Raw genomic sequence first — 7,685 nt, 5'->3', positions numbered from 1 at the left:
AATAGGAGACAGGCAAGCCCGTCCCTCTGGCGCAGACCTTTGGTGGTAGCAAAAGGTCCTGAGAGTTTTCCATCCACCTTCCCTTAGCAAGTGACGTTGGTCATAATCATTCTAACTAGCCTTATCAATTTGGCCGGGATTCCAAAAGAGCTCAGCTTACTTAGTTTACTTTGAGGATAAGTTGCCTTTCATTTACAGAACATTTAGGAGATTTATTCTATTTATACGTTGGCTCCAACAACGCCAAATAGAGTCGATTGGCCGGAGACTGTAAACTCGTATCAAGTCAGTACTTGCTCCAACTGCCGTAATAAATCTCCAATGGCTGTGTATTGGTCGCGTAGGTCGTTACGCTTGGAAGAATAAATATACCTGGGATATGACCATGAATGAACTATGCGATTTATTTGTTAGCTTACGCACCTCGGCCAAAATTGGGTCCTGTTTTAATCATAATGAAGTAATTATGTATCACCATGACGTATGACTTTCTAAAATATAATAAAAATACTTATTCGTCATAGAGTTTCAGTGAATAAGTGTGGTCCAACAGATCAAGATCGCAAAGAGGAACACGCTGAAACATGGACCTCCAAATATTGTCTCATCTTTGGGTGACTCATTGCACGTGCCTTGTTACGAACGTGCACACCAGAATGACATAACAAATGACTCACATCGAGCGAGCATAGTACACCTCCTCTCACTCATTAACCTGAAGCGAAGATTACCGGACTTACTGTGTTTGTGTTTTATTTATTTTTGAGAGCGAGAGAGGTCTACTGCAGCTACGCGATGACGTACGCAAGGGACTTTCCCACGTTCGGTTTTAGGCAAATTTCCAGCATCTCACCGGGGTTAAAAAGGTCCGGCGCTGAGTGTTCTGCTCATCGCCCGTCTTATGTTCCTGTATCGTGCGTACCATCTAAATTTACCGGTTCTTACCACGCCAAACGGCTCTCCCGTTGTCTGCAGTGAAGCACGCGAGTAAACCGTGCGGCGCGCATGCGTGTTTGCGCGAAACAAGGTCACTGCAGATCTATCAGCTGTTCGATGCTTGTGTGCTGTGGAGGTGTGGTTGTGCGGTTTTCGTAGCGTTTCTTTCGAATGCACTGGCTTTGGCTGATCGTGTTACTTTCACGCGATTTCGTTGCCTGATAACACAGAATTTGTGCTGATGGATGCTTCTCGGTGGGAGTTGATTGAGATTGATCATTGCTTACAAAGTAGAAGAATTTAATGGTACACTACATCTTCAGTGCTATTGAAACGAAAGCTGATAGAAATAAGAATAGATTTTTGATTTCTACTGGTAAATAACATAATATGAATTTATTAATCCATGATTTGCTCCAACTGCACAGTTGTTTCTCTCTATATTATTTTATTGTTTGGATTAGAATTGATAAATTATATTATATATTATCATATTGGAACATTTATTTTAAGCATTATAATTTTCAGCAATCATCAATATCTAACAAGCTAGATATATTTTCTTAGGCCCAGATCTATGACAACGTTGCGGGATCATTTGTTGCTAATTCTTATAGGCGAACTTCACAATTAAAACTAATTTTAAAATAGTACAAGCTTTTAACAATTCTTGCTGGTTTCTTGTAAATATCCTAATTGTCAAGATGAAGAATTGATTTTGTTTTTTATGAAACATCAAACTGCATTGTGTCCAGATTGTATGCTCTTGATGTTAGAATATACAAACAGTCAGCTGAAATTTAAAACTTCAACAAAAATATTGCATTAAATTAAAAAAATAATATTGGTTTTAAAACAGCAAGCATTGAAACCGATTTTGAGGAATTATAAGAGCATTGGTTTGGTATTAAACCTTTAAAATATACCTTCAATAATGCAAAATATTGTGATTTTTGCAAACTACTCAAAACAGCAGACTCTCCAATCGAATCCTATATTCTAATTGCATCTAGATTAGTTAGAAAAGTTCGTGAAGAATTCAACGATAATTTTGGTAAATGTTCATGAAAGCCATCATGAACTGAAAAAAAAATCGTAAAAAATAGAATAACCAAGGATAAAATTACACTAAAATACATAACATCAACCATCAATCAATATGACTTTTCAGACTGGGGATGTATATGTCAACAACATATTTCCTCATTGCTTTTGAAAAATAAATCACGAAAGAAATAAAATTCTAAAACAATTACTGTAAAATTAGAACCCATCCTCTTCTCCGTCACCATCTAACGACATCTCATAATCGTGCACTCAAAACCCATTCCAATCGCGCTGTACGCATTCTAGTTTTACCGGTATTTGCCAGCCTAACCGTACACTGAAACAGTCCGGTAGCTGCTGGTCAGTTAGCTGGCAAACGGGCTGCTCCAATCGACAGCCCCTTCGCTGCCTTGCTGCACCAAATTTGGGCGTCGAGTTCCATTTCGTTTCGCACTTCCGCTCACGTGCGTTTATCCCTTTACGACCGGCCCGGCGGAGGCGTTCTACGCAACGTACTGCGTACTGTCGGCAGAAGGAGAGGCTTTTCCCCCCCGTTCCGGCACGCTTAACATTACTGACCATGGCCACCTCTAGAGCACGGCGGGGGAAAAAAATGGAACGAAACGGAACGAAACGGTTTATCCACTAAAATTGATGTGCCCCACATTGGCGCTTCCTTCCTTCTGTTCCTCCACACACACATACATACTGGCTCATTCTCATCTCATGAACATGATATATTGCAATCAGTTTGGAAGTAACTGTTCGCTTCCAAGTTCCTCTTTGGGCGGGTGGGTTTTGCTCTCCCCCTGCGTTCGCACACTTGCACCGGCAGTGGCCTACTTTGACCAGCGCCGAAGCCAATGGCTCTGTGTGTTAGTGTGTTACGCAGCGAGACACAACACACGCGCAGCTAAGAACGCATGCGAGCAGTAGGGAAAAATTCTTTCCCGTGCTCTCTTCGATTTTCCCGAGCCTAGCGAGCTATCTTTTATCTTTTGTTCCTGTTTCCCATTTTTCTTACTCCATTCTGTCGCTGTCTGTTGCGTGTACATGAAGAGTTTGCGGTAAAACAGAGAAAGAAGCATACTGTTACAAACTGTATCATGGTCAAGTCAAATGGTGATCGCATTTCTCGCACGAAAGATCGATTTTGAGCAGATCATACTCAAAGAAAGTAGAACCCTCCGCGAAAAAAGTCTCACCGATTGAGTGATTTGAGCACAGTGCGCACTGAGCGTGCGTTCGTCCATATTGGAGGGGGACAGGAAAATGAGTTACTGCAGCCACGGTGACCGTGAGCGGAAAAAGTAAGCTAGTAAGCGAGAGAGTGAGAGAGCATGTGTGTGTGTGTGTCTGTTTCCTTCTCTCGATCTGAGTGTCCTGTTTTCCCGACGGCTTTGTGCGATTCGTGCAAACAAACTGCATATACGCACTCATGCCACCCACCCAAACAGTACGCAACACAACCACACGAGCTGCGTTCGGCGCAAATGATTATCCGCCCGGGGGTGGTTGGCGGTGTACGGTTTCGGCCGTTTTTCGATCCCACAGTGGGAAAACACGGCGAACGGCGAATGCCTCGTAATCTGCCCCTTTGCTGCTAATGAGGGTGAGCATCCGATATGACGGTTCGGTTCGATGGTTTAATGTTTGCACGGTGGGTGCGTTGGTACGTTCGGGCGTTGGAAAAGTGCATACTGCCCGTGGCTCTGTTGCTTTTTCCTCCTTATCGTTTAATTATTAAAGTGATTGCTTTGTCTCGCAGTGACTCTGTCAGCAGTTTTCCAGCCATCCTTTCTGTTTTCCCTAAGAACGAGCACGTGTGAGTGGACCCGAGCCGGTGAGATTCGGCGGGAAATTTTCTTGCTTTTGCTTTTGGAGAAAAAAAAACACACACACACACAGTCCTACCATGAACCGTCCCGGAATGAGTACCGCCGCTGCAGGGTCAGCTAGTGGTCAGCGCGTAGTGCATAAGCCGGCCGGTTGTGGCGTGAATCGGTGTCCGTAATTTCCCAAAGCAAAACGTTCTAGCTCGCGTCGCGAACGTTCGACGTGTTCGTTCTAAAACCAACAACCCGAAAGCGGGTTAAATTTACGTGCGAAAAGTGTGTCAAAGTGTGTGTTTTTGTCTTTCAGTTGGGAAAATCGGTGCAGAATGAAGATCAAAACTTTCGACTTCACGCAGCGAAACACGGGCGCAGCGCGGTGACAGTGTCGGGAAGAAAGTGCCCGTGATGATATAAGAGCGTACGGGTCTAACGTTCGATGCAGTGGGGGTTTTGGTGTGTTTGTTTCACTCCCTGCCACTCTCTGTGTTTGGATGTTGGTGTGCTGCGAGAAGTTCTTTTTGTTGTTTATTTTTTACACTTGAAGTGATTTTAACTGCAATGGGTAGTGAAAGTGAGTGAAAATGCAATACCGTACTTCTGGTATCAACATCATGAAGTAGTCAGTGATTAACAACCACTATTACAGTTGTGTGTGGGCCACGATAAAGTCGTTAAAAAGAAACTTGGATTGAACGATTTTTTTTAAAAGCAAATCATTCAATTTAAACAAAAAAAAGTATTTAAACACCTACTAACACGTCATTCCCGTGCGTAAAAACCGTTCTCCAATGGTCGCCGATTTGGGGTGCAAGAAACACAACAACACGCGCTTACACCTTGTTCTGGTTGGTGTTGGTGACATTCCACTGCTACCATGTGATAATGTTTACAAGTGTCGGTTTTGTTGTTGTTGTTGCTGTGAGAATGCCGATCCAATCCCTACCGAAATTGGCCACAGCCTGCAAGGGTAGGGTTGTCCATGGTAGGGAGTTCTCTTATCTGTTCAGCGAATACCGTTTGATATCACTGATAACGATGGACGTACGCAGGGAGGGAGAATGTGTGCATATTTCTCATACTCTTGTTCTCTGCTTCTCTCTCTCTCTCTGTTCCTCTGAATCGTTTCTCTTTCGAGTGACTAACGTGGAGGGAAGATGGGGCAATATGACCATGATTAAATAGAAGTTTTTTTTTGAGTACGTACTTGTAATATATATTTCTAAGAAATCATTATTTGTTTGTTTTTTTACCCAAATATGTAAAAGCAAAATCTTAACGCTTAGTTTGGTTTTTACTAAATTTTATTTTATTTCTTAAAACATTAAAGCGTTTTTTGCGATTTTACGGATTTGTTATTTTTTGACAAGTTTTAGTTGAATACTACAAAGGTTTGTTTAATTATTTCGTCAAACTGTAGGGTAAATCCTTAAAAAAAAAACAAAAATAATAAAACCAAATTAACTCAAAGCTTATATTTTAGTTATGAATTGTAAATTAAGAATATTTTAGTTATTCAAGTTGTAATTTTTAGTCCAATTGAATGTTTTTGATGTGTTTATGGCTTTATTAATACTATATTTAAAAAAAATAGTAGAGAGAGAGGCAACTTACAAAAATAATGGTAATGATTTAAGACCTACAAATGATCCACTTCATTATTTATTTCTGTTTATGTTGTTTTGCAAAGGTATTTTTTTCCCACAATATTCTTATATTGTTTTTTCGTTTTGGTATAGAGAATTTTTGTTTAGTTTTACGGTAAGGTCATATACTTTATTTGTTGTTATATAATTTAAACCAATAATCTTCAAATTAATCTAAAGAGCGTTTTCGTTTGATTGACATTTGAAATACCTACAAAACAATAGCCTATTTCATAAATTGGATTTCTCACATTGGAGCCCTTTCCGTTTTAAGTTCGTAGGCTGAAATTTCAGCCTGTTAGCTGTTTGCATTGTATAGCAGTTTTCGAGCAGCTATCTAAGTGGGTATAATATACACGTGGGCTTATCCCAAGGTGTATGAATTTAGAAGGCTGATTTTTATCGCTTCTGCTTCTGAATGAAGATTTTAAGAGTGTTTTGAGTATTCGTCAAGCCTCCAGAAAACTCGTTCGAGCAAAAGTTTTCGCTCGTTCTGTTAAAAAGTGATGCTCAAAATTGGTTATAAAAAATGCTATGAGACCACCTGGACTACATACACTTTGATTCTATATTGCATCACCTGATCTCTTTAATGCACCATCACCCTTTAATGCATAAATGCAAACAAACCCGTGTTTTCGAGCAGGTACTCGAATTCTATGCCTGCTCGCTAGCTTTCTAGCTTTGTGTCTAGAATAATCTAGACTGAAAATTGCAGGCTAGTTTATTGTGTGGTTTTGTATGGAGTGGATTGGAGTTGGAGCATTATTGGAGTTTGAATGTGTCCCCAAAAGGCTTTGCTGATGCCCACCTTTTACCCCAACACAGGTTTGAGAAGGACGAAAGTATCTATAAGATAATTCTTCTTTAATAGTTGTAATGCATGCAAACACCCAAGACGACCAACATAGTTCCATCAAGGAAAAACGGGTCTTATCCATCAAATACAATGGAATTCTCTAGCATCCTTTACGTAGTTCGCCAACAACCAACTAATAGATCCGGCGCACTACTTATCAGGATGCACACACAACATATGCGCACATAGTATAAATCTCTATTTTTCATGTTCAAGCAAGTATTAATCCAGTAATCGATAGTAAGGATGGCCATTCCGCCCCTACATCCCACAACGGCTACATTTTTCATGGCAAAACAACACCAAAACACACCTGTAGCACTTCGGTCAGCGGTTGTGTATCTTGGAGGTACACGGTTTGGCCTAATGTTTGATTTGATTAGAACTAATCATCACCGTAAATGAGGGAGGGACATTTAAAGGTATTGCGTAACTTTACGTGTTTATTTGCGCGGTTAAGTGTGATTTTACATTTCATTCCTGTTTGTGGCAGCGTACCATATGGTTGTGGATGTTGAACAGCTTTTCAAAAAATATGCCTCCAATATGACTCCAATAAGCTGTAGGAATGTATACTTGTATCATGCTCAGCAAAATGAATTTTAATCTGACCGAGAACGTTCTACAATTTCCATCATTAAACGCCCTCCTGTTCGACAGGGAAATCTTCAAAAATCCTTCCACCGCTTCAACGAAAAACCTCTCTTTATCGCTTTTATTCTCTATCGCTCTTTCTCTCTCTCTCTCTCTCTCTTTTTGTCTCCCTTCTTCTTATACTTTTGCCCTCGTTCAACCTCGAATACGCGAAGCCAATGTCCACGCACACCGAAATGCCGGGGCAACCGCTTTCGCACGTAGTTAGATAACATTCTAAAATCGATTTTCAAAACGATTGCCAAAACGGCGAGAATTTCGATCACTGCAGTGTATGGGTATGTGAGTGTGGGTAGCGAAGGAAAGCGACGGGAGCAAACGGGTTGGGTGGGCGGTGAGGACCCTGTTGCAGATACTCATAAATGGTCGATTAGCAGCAGCAACGGCAAGCGCGGGCCGCAAACAGGTGGCGCTCCGTGCAGAGAATAGGGACGTATCGGGGCGCCACCTTCCCCCTTTCCCGGCCGCCAACTTCCGTTCTGGCCAATAGGCGTGCGGTGGAGGTTTAGCGTTCGCCGCTGCTCTCGGCCACGGTCCGCAGAAAGAAAGCGGACGCGCATTCATCAGCGCTCGGGTGCGTGATAGATTATTTTTGGATCGCGTCAAGCTAGCGTTTTGCGTTTTGCTGCCGGATCGGTGGTCGGTGGCGTCGGCTTTCGGTGCTGCAGAATCTACGAGGCCAAACCGAAGGGGGGGGGGGGGCTTGGTTCG

This window comes from Anopheles arabiensis, chromosome 2 (assembly GCF_016920715.1).
Source record: "Anopheles arabiensis isolate DONGOLA chromosome 2, AaraD3, whole genome shotgun sequence".
In the NCBI taxonomy this organism is placed as follows: Eukaryota; Metazoa; Arthropoda; class Insecta; order Diptera; family Culicidae; genus Anopheles; species Anopheles arabiensis.
This window is presented reverse-complemented; position numbering follows the sequence as displayed.